The sequence below is a fragment of the Canis aureus genome, chromosome 2 (assembly GCF_053574225.1).
Source record: "Canis aureus isolate CA01 chromosome 2, VMU_Caureus_v.1.0, whole genome shotgun sequence".
NCBI classification, from domain to species: domain Eukaryota; kingdom Metazoa; phylum Chordata; class Mammalia; order Carnivora; family Canidae; genus Canis; species Canis aureus.
In genome coordinates this window covers 17,447,658-17,467,799 of record NC_135612.1, presented here as the reverse complement: position 1 = coordinate 17,467,799, position 20,142 = coordinate 17,447,658, and the positions used below count along the sequence as shown (strand labels likewise).

Below are 20,142 nucleotides of genomic sequence, written 5' to 3'. Positions count from 1 at the left end.
AATATAGAGTGCAGTACTGAACTGTGTATTTCATTTTCATACAGCTTATATATATAATACTATGTTTGGTCCCACATTTCTCTCATGGAGATCAAATGGAAATACAGCAAAATTCCTAAATTAAAATATGAATAGTTTTATATAACCTACCCTAGTAACAGGATTAATTTAAGCTAATAACACTCATGTCATTAACCACTCCAAAATTCAGATGACTTTAGAACCTCTGAAGACTTTCTTTAATTGTATTTTCTTTTTTCTGAATTAATGAGGCCAGGCCATAACATGTTTCAAGAAAATGAAGTTCTTTGTTACCGAAATGCAAATGCAGTGGCTTAGCATCTAAGATACTTTACAGTATAGATGACTGTGAGAATAGTCTCATTTCAGTATACAGGACATCACAGTAATTCATAATTTACAATAATTTATATACCAATTATATAATTAAATTCTGAATATTTTGTGCTAATATTAGTTGTTTTTGAATTTACTGTATGTTCGTGAATTATACCATGTCTCAAGAATGGCATTCTAAATTTGATTATAAATAATTTACTGGATTTTTTTTAACCTCATAGCAATTAATTTGAGAAATTGCAATAAAAAAAACACTCCTACGACTGAAAGTTTAAACATTAGTGAAAATTTTACTGCATTCTCTTGTAAATTAAATGTTTTAATGGAAATATTGCTAAGTCATAAGTAACTTTAAACAGTTGCTTATCTTGATCCCTCCCCTGTCCCCATTAATTGGTTAATTAATTTTGATTTAGTTGCTAGTCAGTATGATATGGTGAGTTATTTACTGAAAGAGATTTATCATGGATGATCAATGCTTATTAATTGAATCCTTTCAGTTCCAAGGAACCAACTTCAGGAAAAACTAGAAACTTGTTTTATGTTGATGTTTAGTTTTGTCCTACCACCTTCAGCTATAGTTGCCAAAGGAAAAAAAAAACAGAAGACATAATCAACAAGAAATCAAATATTGTTTATCACAGAAATACTGCTGAGTTTTCCTTCAATGGCTACTTATCTTCATAGAGAATCTGTGCCCTGGGACCAAAGTTTAGCCCTTGTTCCCATGTTTCAAGAAACTTAATCTCTGTACCAATCAATTATTTTCTCCTGTAGGCATCATGGCCTCTCTTTTCCACATTCCCTTCTCTCCTCTGTCCCCCATCTCTTTCTCTTCTTTCTCCTTATTTTTCCTTAATACTGCCCAAGCTGTTAAAGTATAATGAATAACATCCTCAGGATTTCATTACAACGTTCACTTTGGAGACAGAATGCAGCACCCAGGAAATTTCCATCCCCAAATCCTGGGAATTCGCTGTATGTTATTAAAATTATCTATTACTACTATCTATAAAAGCCCTTGGTTTCTTTCCTTTAGGGATGGCAATAGGTCTAACAGCCAATATCCAAGAAACTAAAGTCACCTGTGCTGGTAGATACATAAGCCCAGAGTGTTCTATCAAAATTTGAAGTGGTTTGTGTGTGTGTGTGTGTGTGTGTGTGTGTGTGTTTTGTTTTTGTTTGTTTGTTTTTTTTTCCAGAAAACTATGGTGCCTCTTCTTGTTTTTGTTTTTAGCTTCCTAGTCACTGCATATTTTTCATGTCTCATCAATCCATCTTTGATAGTAAGAAATTGGCCTGAGACTAGTTCACAGTTATTAGAGAGAAATCCAGCTGACTTTTTGGGCCAGTTTATACCAATGAGATTGCTATATTGCAAGAGTTCTCACACATTAGTGAGCATCAGAACCATCTGGAGGGCTTGTGAAAAAACACTTCACTGGGCTTTACCTCTATAGTTTCTGATTCAGTAGCAGGGTGGGTGGCAAAGAATTTATATATTTAAGAATTTATATTTTTAACAAATCTCAAAGGTTTGTTGATTCTGCTGGTCTGAGACATTTTGAGAACTACTGTTGTGTTAAGCCAAGAAGAGATTTTAAACTTTTTTTTTTGAGCCATATTTATGGTGGATATATCATTATCGATGTGGGCTTTTTGGCAAATATGATATAATACTTAGCCAAGAGTACCTTATTTGTATAGTAGGAACTGCATGCTGAATATGTTTTGTTTTGTTTTTACATGTTTTTTTAATGCATAGAAAAATTAATGTGAAAGTACAGGGATATCCCATGTATTCTTTGCTCCCACACATACATAGCCTTCCCATTATCAATATTTTCCACCAGTGTGGTACATTTGTTTACGATTGGTGAACCTATATTACACGTCATAATCATCCCAAGTCTAGAGTTTACATTAGGGTTCACTCTTGGTGTTGTGCATTCTATGGGTTTGAGCAAATATATAATTACTTGTATCCATCATTATAATATAAGACAGAGTAGTTTCACTGCCCTAAAAATCTTCTGGGTTCCCCCAATTCATCCCTCCCCATCAGTGCCAACCGACGATCTTTCCATTGTTTTGTCTTTTCCAGAATGCCTTATTGTTGGAATTGCATAGTATGTTAACTTTTCAATTTGGCATCTTTCACTTAATAATATGCCTTTCAGTTTTTCCCCAAGTTTTACTAGCTCATTTCTTTTTTTTTTCATTATCTGATTGTACCAGAGTTTATTTACCAGTTTAACTATTGAAGGACATCTTGGTTGCTTCCAGGTATTATGAATAAAGCTTTGATAAACATGTGTGTGTAGGTTTTTGTATGGACCTAAATTTTGAACTACTTTGGATAAATACCAACAAATGGATTACTTCATTATTTGGCAAGAATATGTTCAGTTCTGTAAGAAACTACCAAATCCTCTTCCAACATGGCTATACCGTTTTGCATTTTCATCAACAATGTTGATGAGCCTGTGGCTCCACATCCTCCCCACCATTTAGTGTTTTCAGAGTTTGGGGTTTGGCCGCACTAATAGGTATATAGTTGTATCTCATTTTATTTTGTGTATTCCAGATGGCGTATGATGTGGAGCATCTTTTCATATGGTTATTTACCATCTGTTTTTTTTTTCCTTTGGTGAGTGGTCTGTTAAGGCCTTCAGCCCACTTTTTAATTGGGTGATTTGTTTTCTTATTGTTGATTTTATAGAGTTCTTTGTATATTTTGGATAACCCTTCTTTATCAGATGTGTCTATAAATATTTTCTTCCAGTCTAGGTTTATCTTCTTATTCTCTTGACTAAATATGTTTTGACTCATGAAGTTTAAGGCTGATGTCATGAAATCCAAAGATTATTCTGCAAAGCTGTGTATTAATACCAGACACTGCTTTTAGAGATTAAAATTATTTACAAGCCAGAGTTGTCAGTGTTCTGGTTACACAGAAATTTTCTTTTATACTTCAGCAAAATGAAGATTTCTAATATCTTGAATTCCCTACTTACTTCCTAGAATGAAACATTCCTGCCTTTACTTGCTTTGCTATCCAATGTAGACTACAGCCTTTCATTTCAATCACTCTCTTGCCAATTTCCTTCCTTCTCTTTCTATTCGTTTTTCAAAATTCAAGCTCTAATATAATCCAGTTGTCTATCTTTCCTTCTGCTATGTCTGGGCTGCTGAATGCTGATAGAAAAAAATCACACAGTATAATTGCTGCAAATCCATGGTTCCAACCTTAGCTGAATCCTCTTTGCTACCTGGTAATCCTTTTTTCTCCAGTTGGTTCTCTTTTTCAATTGTTTGCATGTTGAACCTTCTTTTTCAAATTTTTAGTTAACCACATCATTATATACACTGAGCAAATGGTTATAATTCCTGCTTTACTGAGAAAGTGAAGGAGATAAAAACACATCTTGCCACCAAATCCACTCCCATTCCCAACAGGAAGCAAGAACAAGATGCCATTCCTAGACCAAATACCTCCTTCAGTGCTCTGGTTATACCTGTTTATAAGGACATCTCATCTATTACTGCCCAGTCTAATTACATCTTTATCCTTTACTCTCCACTTCCCTCATCATATCAGCATTAAAAACATGCTCAATTCTCTTCTGGTTTTTCCATTTCCCCGCTGGAGACCAACCTCTCCCATGATTCTCTGGTAAACTTAATGAACAATCTGCCTGTTCTGTCACTGCCCATTTCACTTCTCAGTTTCTGACAACTCTCTTCTAGAAGTAAATCCTCTCTTCCCTTCACCTTTACTATGACCCGACCTCTTTTTCTCACTCTATCCATTCTTCAAATATTCTTCTGACTTCACGGAGCAGGATGATCTTCTCCATACTTAGATTTTGTTATATTATAAATGCAGCCTCTACACTGGTCTCCCTTCTGAATACAAACTAATATCTCCAGCTGCCAACTGGAGAGCCTCTCCTGGAAGTCCTACACTCTCCTCAAACTCCGTATTACCCAAATCAATCTAATTACTTTCTTCCCTGAAATGTGCTACATATAATATGGACTTTTAATTTCCTGAAAAAGTAGGATGATAGAGTACACAATAGTCTAAATAGTCTACTTAGGCTGATGTGGTGTTAGAATGCCACCTTCCTACTGTATGCCGTGTCATATGTCACACCACCGAGTCTCTGCTTTTTTCTCTATAAAATTAGAATGACAGAGTGTCAATACAAACGTCCTAGGCGACAGTGCAATACGTATGATAAAATGTATGTGAAATGTTTCAACTAAAATACAAAGTGCTATATAATGTAAAAATAATAATGATAGTCATATCACTTGTCCAAGAAGATGAACATTTAATAGGCATAGCTGGTCATTCATCCCTCAGAATATTTGCTCCAACATTTACTTTTATATATATATATATATATATATATATATATATATATATTTGTATGTAACATGTCCCTTTTTGTGGATCTTAACATTTTTTTTTGAAAGGCTTTCTTCTGGTCTTTCTTATGTCTCATGTGTTTATTACAGAACCAATCATTTTTTACATATTTGTTCTTTAAGTATCTTTCTTTTTTCTCTTTTATGAGGGTGTGTGGGTGTGTGAAAGATGGGCTTCTAAGCCACTTCAGCTGTATTTGCTTTTCTTTTTAACTTATTCTCTTTTTGTAAAAGTTATCTTTAATTTTTAGATGCTTCCCTTTTCTGTTAAAACAGTATATTTTTGGATTGTGATAATCTTATGATTCGTTCATCACTCTTATTAAGCCATATTTTCTTTTATTAAATTAAGTCTTTTATGTGAACTTTTTGAAATTTCCTTTTTTTAAAGATTGTATATATAGTTTAAGTTCTACTGTGCTAGCCTCCCTACTTGACTATCACAATCTCTAACAATACCTGGCCATTTAAGTTAAAATATTATATCACTTTTAATTTACAGATTAGTTTTTGTTGATCAGAATTTGTTGTACAAATAGGTTCTTTGCTGTTTGGCTTACCTTCTGCAAGAAGAAAAAGCCCAAACTTTGAAAGATGGTGAGTTCTAAGTACAAGCCAATGAGATGGCTTGTACTTTTGCTATGATCAAAGATGCATGCTACCATTGAAACTGTCATATTGGGAAAATTGTGTGTCTTCCATTTGTAATGACATCATCACTTCTTCCCTCATATCTGCATTGATTCCCAGATGAGTCCATGCAATCTACAGTTTTTATTTATGCAACTCTTTCAAACACATAGAGCTTGTTTATATAACAGGAATTTAACTTATAAGAACATCAGCAAAACCCCCAGATACTTAATTATGTTAGTTAATCTGCTTTTAATAAAGTATTTCAATTTTCACTGAGTACAAACTTTCACCAGTTTATTTTTTTAAGATTTTTAATTTATTCATTCATGAGAAACACAGAGAGAGAGAGAGAGAGAAAGGCAGAGACATTGGCAGAGGTAGAAGCAGGCTCCATGTAGGGAGCCCGATGTAGGACCCTGGGATCACACCCTTAGCTGAAGGCAAACGCTCAGCCACTGAGCCACTCAGGAGTCCCAAGTTTCACCAGTTTAGATGTGAAGGATATGATAAAATTTCTTTGCCTACACTGATTTTTTAAAATGGGTCTATATGAATATTACTCTGAAAATATTTTATAATTAATTCGTTTTTACAAAGCGATATAAATTTATTACAAACTACTTAAAGATTACAGAAAAGAGTAAAGTTAAAAATATTGTATTCTCATGATGTCATTTCTCAGAAATAGCTTCCAGTAGCATTTTATATACACCCCGCTTGGTGTATGTACATACAATGTATATGATACACACACACACACACACACACACACACACACACAAGAACGTTATGTCCAAAATACAATAGAATACCATACTATGTATGTGTGTGTAAATATATCTAAAATTGCTTGTTTCATTTATTAACATATTGTGAATCTCTTCTATTTCATTTGATATAGTTTTGCCTCACTTTTTAATAGTTGCATAATATTCCAACATGTGGATGAATCATACATTATTTGATTAGCATACATGTAAATCGTTTCCAATATTTTATCACTGAAGACAAAATTGTAGTAATCCTTGTAGACACATTTTTACATGTTTATGTGAATATTTTTGAAGAACCAATTCTTGGAAAAGAATAAAAGGGAATACACTAGAAATTCTGTTTGATATTACTCATTTGCTGCAAGGAAGATTATTCTATTTTATATATAACTTCTTTTACTGCATTCTCATCCATTCTAAACATTATCACTCCACAGGTGTGTGTGCATGTGTTCATACAGACAAATAGAATCGATTCTAAAGTTGCTTTAATTTTTTCCTTTTAAAAATTTTGTATTCTCAAGTTTTTGTATTTGCCCTTTTTATTTGGTCCCCCCTTTTTGTAACTTGGCACTTTCTTATTTAGAAGTAATATAGCTGTTAGAGTTAGGAGTAACATAATTTATATAGATGGATATGCTACATACATTTTTCCATTTGCTTTAAGTTTAAAACTGGTCTAAAACATTTTGCTTCACAAAATTTCTATAGGCAAATGGTTTACACTTTTCATTTTATGCTCAAAGAAGCCTTTCTAAATCCAATTACTTTCTCCATCATTTTTGGTAATATAAATTGTAAATGTAGAGACATTTTATTCATTTTAATGGAGTATAAACAATATCTTTCTAAAATAGAATATAGAAAAATATTTCTCTTTTGTTTTACATTAACTATTTTTTTAAATGCTTAAAAATATACTTGCTTTATGAAGAGAGTGTCTGATATGCATAAAAAAGAAAAAAAGCTAACATATTAAAGACACAGACAAGGCCAACTAGGCCTTATGGCCAAATATGATCGGTACTCGCAGAAAAGCCAAAGCTATAATTACAAGCTAAGGAGATAGTTGAAAATATGACCTCTAAGGAAAAGTTAATGTAATTGAACTAGTCATTTTAGAGAAGGAGAGAAAGCATATCTTAATGCTTTTGTGAAAACCACTAAATCAACAGTAGTTGACACTACCTCTACCTAATGACTATTGAACAGAAAGGTTTGAACAACAAGTGTGGGGGGAGATTTTGATTAGGTATCGATCATATTTTCTGACAATGAGAACTATTAAACATTGAAATTGGTCCCCAAACATTAGATAGATTTCCACTAGCTTTGGAAGACCCTAACAGAGAAGATTGCAAAAGGATTAAGTGGGCAAACCTGAGGCAGCTTTCAATCTTTTATGATAGCTCTGAAAATTTGTTTGAAAGTACCAAACGTAGATTCATATTCTTATAAATATTCTGAAGGTTTAATTTGGTCTTGCCATCCAATTCCAAATGATTTCCCTATTTTGTAGCTTTATCATACTCCAATTAGTTATAGAAACTGCTTTTCAGATCGAAGATCCTAGCCTTTGACTGTGACCAAATTGCCCCCCATAGTCAAGGACATTCAGAGATTGCTGAATCTGGATCTTTCTATCCTTAGTAACTTGATCTTAAGATACCATTCCTGCCTATTTTCCACCTCCTCTTCTTCATGAATTTTAAGTGTAGCTAAGCCTCTCTCTTTACTTATTCACAAACTGCCTCTATATTTTTCCTTCCTCTTTTTCCTTTTATCTATCTATATGTCTCTTGCCTAACTGTGCACATGCCATTCATTCCCTTTGCCTGCAGAGTTCTCTCTATAAAAATGTCACTTATTGTTCATATGTTATATCCTAGGAAGTTTTCTTCTCTCATCGAATGTGGGCTCATTATGTGAGTATCATTTGTTTATGTCTTTATCTATACCTCTAAACTATAAACTCCATGAAGCCAGTGTTCTTTCTTATTAATCATTCTGTTCCTACAGGGGCACTGATTGTTTTCATGTGGTACAAAGTTTCCTGTCATTTGTCTAGTCATAAGAATCAAAATTAAGGATGTAGTTTCCTGAGGTTAGCCTGACAGTTGTGTTAGGATCCTGAGGACTGGTGATAGAGAATTTTATCAGAAAAAAAGTTTGGAAATCACAATATTTAAATCCCTAACAAAAAGTTATTAAATAAGTGAATGAATGAGTTCCCTTTCATTTCTTTGGAGTTTTCTATTTAAGGACACTTGCTTAAGTACATTTTTTCTTTGGCTTTTCTGCTTTTCTAGTGTGCCCATCAAAATACATGGGCAGAAGGACATTAAACTCAATGATATTAATTGCTTTCATTAGCCAGTTGACAAATGATATTCTGAGCATCCTTTAAGTCTTAAAACAAAAACAACAACAACCAGTGATTGCTTTTGAGCGACATTTTCAATGGTTAGGTAAGAGTTTAAAGGAATGTGGCAGGCAGAGTTGGAAGATTGTCATGGAGCGTTCCTAGATCTCTGTAAGTCACTGATTCCACTTCCCATGAAAAGACTTCAAAAGACAGTGTTGTCAAAAGATAGTGTAGGATGGTGGGAAGAGCCTGAGCCAGAAGACCCACTGGTCCTGGAACTGCAAATAACTTGACTATGTGATCTTTTGAAAATCCCTGCATTTCACCAAGCTCAGTTTATTCATCTATAAAATAAAGGGATTGGAGTAGCTCACTTTCAGGTCTCTTCAGCATTAAATTCCATGATTCTCTGATTCTTGTTTTATCTGAGCATTTCATTTGTCTATGTGATTTCTTTCTTGTCTCTGAAATGATAATTGAAGGTTGATTATATGTATCCAGTCCAATTATCCATAGATCATAAAGATTTTTATTATTATATGTGGAAAATTAAGATGTATGAAGAGCATAAGATTGAAATCTTCCAAAGTCTAATGATGAAATTATCATTTTATCCTAGAAGTTTTCCTCTTTAGAATATTATACTGGTGTTTTATAAAAAAAAAAAAAAGAAGAAGAAGAATCCTTAATGTTTAGAGTGCTTTCATTATTGAAGAAGAAGAGAGCTGAGTTTTAAAAGTATATGTATTAAACATTCTTTCATATAAATTTATATTACATCATTATTGAAAGCAGTGAGCCATGGCAAATGTTCCATTACATCATGATTTACAGTGCTGTATTGTATAAGTTGATTGATTGTAGCATGTCATGTTTTGATACGTAAAATGTTAAAGATAATTAAAGATGCAAATCACAAAAATAAGTCATGTACTGTTTTAAGTAAAATACTCTTTTTTTTCCCAATCTCCAAAATAATTTTAGATATTTTTAGTCTTCTATGTTTTGGTATAGCCATTTGTCAATGTATTAGGTCTATGGGTATATAATATTCACAAGGAAAGTTGCTTCAAATAGTTGATGATACCATATGTAAGTTATAAAAATTAAAAAATTTCATAAATATTCACATTATATCTATTTTTGTTTTTATTTTTCTATACTGCATCATCCATGCTTTTATGAATGTGATCCTGTTTTTTTTTTAAAGATTTTATTTATTTATTCATGAGAGACAGAAAGAGACAGAGAGAGAGAGAGAGAGAGACAGAGAGGCAGAGACACAGGCAAAGGGAGAAGCAGGCTCCATGGAAGGAGCCTGACATGGGACTCGATCCCGGGTCTCCAGGATCAGGCCCTGGGCTGAAGGCAGCACTAAACCACTGAGCCACCCAGGCTGCCCTGACCCTGTTTTTTTAAAGAATCAATCTATTTTGCCTGCTGTCCTACCTAGCTGCTATTAGCATGAAGTTGCTACCAATGAATCAACAAAGTTAAGTCTTTGTTGGGAAATGGAAAAAGAAGATAGTTTTACAGACAAATTATCTGTACCTTTATTCTGAGTAGTGACATAATTAGTATGACTATGTACAGATCTCAATAAAGTAGGAGAACCATAAATATCTGATCTTACAACTTTATAATTTTTAAAATACCAAATATTTATAATTTAGATACATTTTACATAGGGATATTGTATTGTCTTCCCTGAGTCTGACAGATCTAAACTTTCTTCATTAAAGGGTACATTAATGTACCCTTTACATTAATATTGTTTTTAAGTAAGAAGGATTCTGGTCTATCAGAAAGCTGAGTTTTAGTCCTGCCTCCATGATTTGCTAGGCTGAACAACCACTTAAAATCTTGAAAGTAATTTCCTTATCTGTAAAATGGGACTAATAGTCCTCTATTTTTTAGGAATGTTGCACATGTGAGACCACATGTTAAATGTGCCTAGCAGGATATTCTTGGCTTCTAAAAAGTTCTTAATAAATACTAATTATTATTATCTGTTTTAGGCCTGTGCAATTCTTCATATTCACTGTCTGCTGTTCAAAGAGTTTCCTTCTCTTTTCTTATTTATTCTTTACAGAAGTTCTGAGGCATTCAGTGTATTCAAAGTTTTTTTTTCAAAAAGCTAGGTTCATCTGATCAAATCCTTTTTGTTTTAGGGAGTGGATGTTGTCTCAGAGCAATGTTTTTCTGATTGTATTTTGTTTGGAGAACCTAAACTAAATTTTTACACAAGTTTTTTTTTTTCTACATTTTCAGAAACTCGTGTAGTTTGTAATAAAGCCAAGAAAGACCAAAGAATAAAGAATATGCAAAGAATATACTATGATTAATATCATATGACAAATTATTATGAGTAATAGTTTATTTGAGGCACTTCTTTTGAACTTTTAAAAATTTGGAATTAAATAAGAATGCAGCTATTCCAAGGGTCTCTGTTCCTGCCTTCCCTGTGTTTAGAATTTAGAGCAGTGGTATATGGTTTTTAAATGTGTGTTGGATATCTTTATTACTCCTCCAGACCCTCTTTCCATTCTTCTGTACCTTTCTCTGTACCCCAGGAAGTGATTCTGACTAAATAATATTAACAGGGTTCTTTGACCTATGGCTCCTGTTGGATTTGCCACGTAGAGTTCATCAGGGATGGGAGGAAAGGGATGCATTGTGGTTAGGTGTTTATGGCTCTAAAATGCCTCCCTGTGGGTTTGTCTGAGGCTGTTTATCTTCATCACAAGTTGGCCATGCCACACTAACCTCTCTCTGGGTCACCTGGTTCTGGTAACAGCTCCCACTGCCCTTTTGGGCTAGAGGTGGGAGTGGTAAAGATGCTTTGATATTTCTGTAGCCCCTTGTTACTACAATAACCTTGTGACTTTCCTACCTTCTCCCCATATTTTGTAAATCACTCTATATTAGACTCATGTGCTTGTGCTCTGAGTTTGCTTTTTGTTTGCTATTGGAACCAAGACCCCATATAATAGTTGTATTTTTATGTCACTGTTTCAATTCTAACTTCTTTGAGAACAAAAACTACTTAATACATTTTGATTTCTCACCCTTTGTAATCATAGCATTATGGATTTGTAGGGATAAAAATAATAGGTTGACAAACAGGGCTGGAATTGTGGTTTTGAGTTGGTTAAGGTATAAAGATATGTAATGGGCAAGGGCTGAGGAATTTCTGCATCTTTTACTTGTACCATGTTGTAACTCGAGAATGTTGCTACATAAACAGGATATAGAGAGACAGTTTGGAGGTCTCCAGCTTCATAAGGGCACTAGATTCTATCAGCTTCTGCTATTTCCCCCATATACTGTAGCAGCTAGAGAAGGAATGTGGATAGGGAATGATGGTAGAGTTAATTTTTTTTCTTCATATTTTATGGCATAGAAGCTGATGATTTGGCTGTGTTGAGCTCAGCTCAGCCACCTTCTTTCAGAATCCCATTAAATACCATGGTATTATATATTTACTTTTTCACAATCTTTTCCATAAAGATGCTTAATTCTAGATTTTTCAGCAACTGGAGTTTGAATTCAGTAAACATTTTAGGACATATTTGGGTAATTTTGTAGAAGATGGCATAAAAATCTTCTACAGATAGCTATTAGAGTCAAATATCTAGGTGAGTGTATCCCCATGAGAAGCCTTACATTTTACAGAAGAAGTCTTGTAATTTTACAGAAGAATACTGTTATGTCCATGTGATTAGGTTAGTACACTACATATAGTTCTAGGAAAACAAAACAAAACAAATCAAAACAAAACAAAAATCTAAGACAGAAGTAGAGCCAGTGAATGTGAGTTGTATTGCTTACATACTTAAGAAATTATATAGATTCCTGACTGCCTAGAGAGAATTAATTAATTTTGTTTTTCTTAGAAGATCGGGGAAGGATTGAAAATTTCTATAGTCTGTTAAGTGACCTATAAAAGCCACTTTAGTCATTATTAGGGTCCCCCCTCCCTTTTTTTTTTTGGTCTCAAACTCCTTTGAATCTGGCTCTTAATAAACTAAAAAAAAATTTTGATATTAATTGTTGAATTAAATTTTGCCAATTAACATACCTTCAAGGATGGAAGTTTCATTTTGTTCAGATATTAGTTTACCTGTAATAATACTTTGGTTTTATGTAGGAAACAAAAATCTGTGCCACTAAATTGTGAAAGAAAGGCACACATGAGTAATTATGATTGGCCGACTCTTAATATAACCTACATAATATATTTGAGTGACATCCTCAAAGGACATATAGAAAGAGTACTGCAGGGGATATTACATAGAAGTTGACTATTACTTATAGTAGAGAAATATTTTATATAGTACCCATGAAAAAAATCCCTTCTATAATTCAAAAATAGTTTCGTACAGAGAAAAATGTATGCAAAAACATTTAAATATTTTGCGTTATAAAGATTCATGAAGAAGTTTACTTTTTCTTTGTATGCAGATGTAACATTAGGTGTTAAATGTCTTAAGACCTATAACATGATTATCTTCCCTTATGGAAAGTCCCTGTAGCAAGTTTTTACTACTTTATTGGCTCAAAATATTGTAATTCATATACTATCAAGATTTCTGAAAAATCCTTGTTTATCCTTGTTTGAACAAAAGCATAAAATATCCTTTCTGTTGGGGGCCTTTGTCCCAGAAGTACCCAGATATATCTACAGAACTGACCTTATGCTTTCTTTTCTTTTTTTTTTTTTTTTAAAGATTTTATTTATTTATTCATGAGAGACAGAGACAGAGACAGAGACAGAGAGAGAGAGAGAGAGGCAGAGACGCAAGCAGAGGGAGAAGCAGGCTCCATGCAGGGAGCCTGATCTGGGACTCAATCCTGGGTCCCCAGGATCCTGCCCTGGACTGAAGGCAGCACTAAACCTCTGAGCCACCAGGGCTGCCCATACCTTATGCCTCCTAACTTTATTTTTAAACTCTGGCCCCGAATCCCCAGATTATACTATTAGTACAATGTCATTGAAGAACAGCTCTGGGCAAAAATATGAGGTGTGAAGTTGATTTCTTTCCCATTAGATTTATCTGTGCCATCCTGATAAACTGTCCATGCCTACCAAAGTTACAAAAATAAATTGAAAAAAGTTGATGTCAAGTGAAAGTGAAGGTCTGATGGTTTCCAAAGAATCTTACAGAAACTTTTATTTCTGTCAACACTTACTAAGCATCTACTATGTATCAGGCACTTTTTGGGGTGCAGTGAGCAAAAATGACAATCCCCTGTCCTCAGAGCCTTCACACTATAATAAGAAGGAAGTAGACATATTTAAAAAATTAAAAATGTTCAGACTAGGGAGAAGGATGAAGCAGGAAAGAAAATATGGCATTTCAGATTTTAATAGGATGGTCTGAGAAGGATGGGATGACAAAGTGACACTGGAACAGCCCCGATGGAGGAGAGGAAACCATCCTTCTGCAGAAGAGTGGATAAATGCACTCACCTAGGAGGATGTGCCTGCATGTTTGAGGCAGGTGACCAGAGGGGCTGTAGCAAGGAGAGCAGGAACATCAGTAGAAGGAGTAGAAGTAACCAGAGGGGGAGTCCTGTCAGCCGTGGAAGCCTTGTGCAAAAACCATGGCTTTTGTCCGGAGGGTGTTAGGAAGCAGAGGAATGATGAAGTCTGCATTATATTATAAAAGGATAATTCTGGTTGCTAGGTTGCAGAAAGTTTGTAGGCTGCAAGTAGACTAGGATGGAGATGGTGGAGGTGATGGGAAACGATTGGAAGTAAGATGATGTAGAAGTTTAATTGGTGGACTTTGGAGTTCTCAAAGTACAGGTTAGATAGAAAGGAGTAAAATGCTGTATTTTAAAAGTGGCAGAAACTCTTAAATATAAAACACTGGAAAACTTCTATGAGTGGAAATTTCCTTTTCATGTGTATATATAATAATCATGTTTGTATGGTATTGCTACATGGTATATCGGTGGTCCTAATATAGATCATCTGACTGAAATTAAAAGAGAATAAAACGTTTAATTAAACTGAGGAGGCTGAAAAATTGGCTTATTAGCTTGTTTATTAGCTTGATAGTTTGGGATTTTAATTCTTGAGGAGTTGGTGGAATGTTCCATTGGCATTCCATCCTTAGGAATAATAAATGTTGTTCATAAAATCTGAAGGAGGAGAAATGTATAGAATTTTTCCCTGACTTCTGGATGGCCAATGGCCACTAGATCAAAATTTAACTGGTTGAACCTCTAACATTCAGTGATCAGAAGGATTATAAGCAGAGTTCTAGGAAAGGAAGGAGGAAGGGGAAAGAGACAAGAGGGAATTAATATTTATTTATTGAATGTTTATTTTCCCCTATTCTAGAAATCATGCTGTGAACTTTTCTTATGTTATCTCATTTAACTTCAAAGCATTCCTAAAAGCAGAATGAAGAGCAAGGTAATCAGAGAGAAGCACTGAAAGTAGATTAACAAGGAGGCACAGAAAAGCAAATAGTTCCATGGACCCAAGAAACTGGATGATAGGAAATGGAAAGAGAGAATTAATACTTTTACAGTGTGACTTTGTCTTATCTACGTATTAGATTGTTTTGGTGGTAGTGTGGAGGATGGGCTTACACACGTCAGAGAGAAAGAACTAGTTAGGAGAATGTGGAATTTACAAGAATGACTATGACCTGGGGTAAGGCAGTGACTCAGAATGCTGAAGATGAATTAGAGTCAATAAATATTTAAAAATTAAAGCAAAGAACTCAGTAATTATGTGGCAGGATTATACATGAGGTTTAAAAGAAGAAAGATCTGTTATCAAGAATGATTTCCCATTTTCTGGATTGGCGACCAGGAAAAGTATATTGTCATTAGTAGAAATAAATAGAGAATGAAAGAAAGAGAGGTGTAGGGATTGTTTCCCATAAATAATTATCTACATTTGAGCATGTTAGTTTTGTTTGGTCCTACAAATAGACAAGTAGCTGGACCACAGAGTTCAGGAGAATGATCTAAATGACAGAGATTAGGGACTGATCCATATAGAAGATTTAGTCACAGGTGAGATTATAGGACTCAAAGAAAACAGAGAGAGTTAGGACAAACTAAAGGACCACAGCCAGCACTGCAAGAAGAGAGGAAGAGGAGTTTGTGAAAGAAATTCTGGAAGAGCAATGAAGAGCAGTTTGGAGGAAAGAAGAGAGCAACATGAAAGCTGAGGGAAAGAGTTTGAAGAGGAATGTACCAATAAAAGCTAAAGACAGTAGCCAAAGAAGTTAAGGACAGGCCTTGAACATTCAACAGCAAGATATCCTCGTGATCTTGATAAGAACAGTATCAGACCAGTGGTTCAGGCAAAAGTGTAATTGCAGTAGTTTAAGGACTACATCAGGAGGAGTTGAGGAAATTGAGAAAACGTAAAGCACTATGTTACCTCTAGTAGGTGTAACAGTGATCCCTAAAGATGGGTACATCCTAATCTTGAACACCTGTGAATGTTGCTTGCATTGCAAATGGGGATAAGTTACAAATCTTAATTTAAGAAGTGGAAGAAATGGATCAAGGAGGTCAAAAAGTAAGGGAAAAAAAGAATCTTGGGAGGGGAAGATAATCCTGAATTGTCTGAATTTGTCTTGTGTAATCACTGGGTCTTTATCAGGAGGAAAGCAACTCAGGAGAGTCCCAAAGAGATGTGATGTTGGGAGGAGAAGGCAAAAGCATGACTTGCTGGTTTTGCTGAAGAACGAGATGGCTGGTTAAGGAATCTGGGAAAGCTCTAGAAAAACGAATCCCAAGAGCTTCCAGAAGAAGAAAGTCCAGCCAACACCTGAATTTTAGTCAAGATGAAAGCTATTTTGGACTTGGAACCTATAGAACTTTAAGATAAAATGTTAGTGTTGTGTTTAGTTGCTAGAAGCAATAGGAAACTAAAAATGTCATCCTTGGCTGTAAAATGGGGGAGAAAAGAAGACAGATATGAGCACAGAGCACAGGATACAGATGTGTATGTGTGTGTATGTATTTAAAATCCTTGAGACTACTCTCAAGGATAGTTGAGGGGATCCTTGCGACCACCCTCATGAAAATGCTGTAATATAGTAGGATGGTAGGATTCAAAATTATTTATTGAGCTGTTTTAACTATATGTAATTATATAAATAGTAATCACTCTATATGGTAATTTTACTCATTTCCTCCCATACAGGTTTGCCAAGGAATGAAGAAGCAGAGTTAACACCTATACTTTTGGGTATTTTGATATTTGTGTACTTGTATTGTCACATATTTTTACTCCTCTGGAGTCAATCTATTTTATGTATGCAAATTCCTTTCCCATGTTAATTTTATGCATTTTAAAGAAATCTCTGTTTAAAGTGTTATTTGTAATAATAATGTGTTCCAGGTTTTATTGTTGTTGTTTTTTTACTGGTGGAAAATAAGTTCTTGCAGTTTAATGGGGACCCATGACACTATCCAGACTTGGAAAATGAAATGAAAATTCTTTGATTTTAACCTGATAGTGGTCTTTATGATAATCCCAATGCCACAGCATAAATTCAGAGCAATAACATGTACCTTTCTCAATGTCTATCAAAATGGCATAATAAACTGAGAATTGGCCCATTTGAAAGAAGAGTTCAACTGCTTGTAATCAAAGTAATCAATAAAAGTTGATTAGATATAAATAATGGAACAGAGTTCTCACTGTTCTCATATCCACTCATTAATTCAGACTTTTCTCATTATTATAGATTATAAAATCATAATTATAATTTATAAATACTTTAGATCAAATGAAATAATATTTTCCTCTAATAACTTTATACAAATCATTCTATGCTAACCTAGTACATACCTTATTCCTCAGACTATTGAAGCTGAAGGTTAGTAACTCATACATTCACTCCATCTTCATGTAAATACAAATCAAACTTATTTACAATGATTAAAATACAGATGTTAAGAGACAAAGCTAATCAGGTTTTCTGCATGTAGCTGCTGTGTTTAGAGTTGCTCAAATTGACTTGAGGTAGACTGAAAGCAATTTTCTCTAACAAGCCTATGAAATTCTATTTTAAAGTCAAACAGGATTTTTTTCAATAAACTAACACTTTCTTCTGTGTGGTATTTTCCTCCATGAGTTTTTTCTTCTGTGCAGCTGCCTTGGTGATCCCTCCATCTGAACTTCTCTTTCCTTCCATCTTCATTTATCTCAAAACACAGATCCAAATCGACTATATTTTTTTCTGACTTTTTGTTTGACTTAAAGAAAATTCATCTCTACTTCCTTTTGGACTTACCATTACAGCTTTTTGTCAACTGATCATACCTTCCCTTTCAGAGTGGAAGCTTATAGGTGGGATGAATTTTTCATCTGCTCATTAAGCAGACCAGCAGTGCTCAGTGTGGGCTTTAAGCAGAGTAGACCATCTTTAGTGACTGAATGAAGAATGCGATTTTACTCTCCTCCCATAGTAAGTTATGTATGTCAAAAAATGAATCATTAGCTATCTTCCAATAATTATTCTTAGGGATTTCTCTCTTAATTAATAATGATCTTTCTTTCTTCTTCAGCGTAACATTGCTTTAAAAAATGCTTCATGAGAAATGGCTAAAAAAGGGAGAAAACATATTTCAAATTATAGCTATTCAGCTGTACTTAAAAATACCTAGATATGCTTCCTAATGCACCAATTTATGATCATGACTCACCATTTACTTTATATAAAGTTCACATTTCAGTGGAATTATGTGGTTGTATCTGAATTTAAGTAATTTTCTTTTAAAGTTATACTAAGGCTATAAAAATAATTTTGGAAGGTTCTAAATCGGTGGTTCTCAGAATGTAGTCACCTACCTAGCAGTATCAGCATCACCTGGGAACTCATCGGAAATGTAAATTGTCAAGGTGCATCCCATATCCCATGAATCAGAAACTCTGGGACTGGAGGCCATTGTGTTTTAACAAGCCCTCCAGATGATTCTGACAAACACTTTAGTTTGACAGCCACTGTGTTTGTAATATTCACCAAAATAATCAGTGCAAATATTTTTAACTGTATTAAAAATAAAAATGGGTAATGAATTGTTAAAGGGATTGTTAGGGGCTGAACTGTGTCACCAAAATTCCTAAGTTGGTAACACTTTAGTACTCCTTAATGTGACTCTGTTTGGAAAGAAGGGCTCCGAAGAGACATTTAAGGTGAAATGAGATCACATGGGTAGGCCTTAAGCCAATATAACTGGTGTCCTTGTAAGAAGAAATCTTTACGAAACAGACATGCGCGTCCCTATAGAAGGAAGACTGTGTGAACAAGCCGCAAGAAGGTGGCCATCTGTGAGCCTTGGGGGAGATGTCTCCGAAGAAACCAAACATGCAGACTCTGGATTTTGGCAGCACTAGCAAATCAAGGTAGGTATATATTTAAATCATTGAGCTTTTGGAGTTATATTGATATCTATTCAAGGGGTCCTTTCACTATTATGAACAGATATGTTTACTTTGCAACTTTATGTCCATGAGAGCTCACAAATATTGTAATATTCTGGAAGAAGTGGTACAAAGCCTTATTTTCATTGTTCGATTATCTCCTAGAGTATATAAGCCACAAGACTCAAAAGGAGTTTAGAGCTGAGTTAGTAGCTCTTGGTTTGTTAATGTAGTTAGATTTTTACTTTTTGTCTAATTTTAAAATTAAAGTTGATGTTCATACCACATCATTCTTTTGGTTTAAGGTCTATCTTTCTTTTTCACAAGTGGCAATTTAGTATTTTGTTTAGAAAAAAAATTCATTGGAAAATACTCCATTTATCTTGTAAAAACCCCATGTTTTTTTGTCAATTATGAGTGCAAAGTATATTAAAATTGAAACTGTTTGCCTATGCTTTTTGTTTTTGTTTGTTTTGCTTGGTTTTTAAAAAATACTTAACTCACACACTATTAATAGATTTAATACCATTATAGATTTAAGTGATGTCTGTTATTGAGTGAATTAGGCCTTAGGTGGATAGAGTTAATGCTCTCTATATGGCTGCTTGTTATGAGCCTTCCTCTGACATATATTTCATAATGGTTCCTGTTGATTGATCTAATTACATACACATGGTTTTATTGGAGCTTTGTGAATCTGGAGATACCCATGTTTGCTTAATGTTCTACAAGCACAATTCAATACCCTTTAGGCTTACCAGGATTGTTTCCATAATCCTTAATTGAGAAAAGTAAGCTTTGAGAATTTTGAAATACTCAGCCTAAATCAAACGCCTGGACCAGCAAATTTTCCCGTTAGACTTTTTTTACGGTAAGAATCTGTTTTAATGCACATCATCTATTTTTGTGAGTGTCCTTTTAGAATTGAATGAAATATATTTAATTTTTGTGAGTGTACATACAAGTGCCCTTGCTTTGTTTTTTTTATTTTTAAAGATTTTATTTATTTATTTATGAGAGAGGCAGAGACCTGGAGAGGGAGAGGCAGGCTCCCTGCAGGGAACCTGATGTAGGACTTGACCCCAGGGCCCCAGGACCACAATCTGAGCCAAATGCAGATGCTCAATCACTGAGCCACCCAGGTGCCTTTTTAAATTTGAGGA

The 20,142-nt window shown here is 34.3% G+C and overlaps 1 long non-coding RNA gene across 1 annotated transcript in view; it reads left to right on the top strand.

Moving 5' to 3' along the window:
* The window catches only part of LOC144293771 (uncharacterized), a 583,355-nt gene extending 564,002 nt beyond the window's left edge, over positions 1 to 19,353 (top strand). Inside the window, exon 27 of the long non-coding RNA XR_013361068.1 lies at positions 16,754 to 19,353. This is a non-coding gene — a long non-coding RNA (uncharacterized LOC144293771). The remainder of the gene's footprint in view (positions 1 to 16,753) is intronic.
* The last annotated feature ends 789 nt before the right edge of the window (positions 19,354 to 20,142 follow it).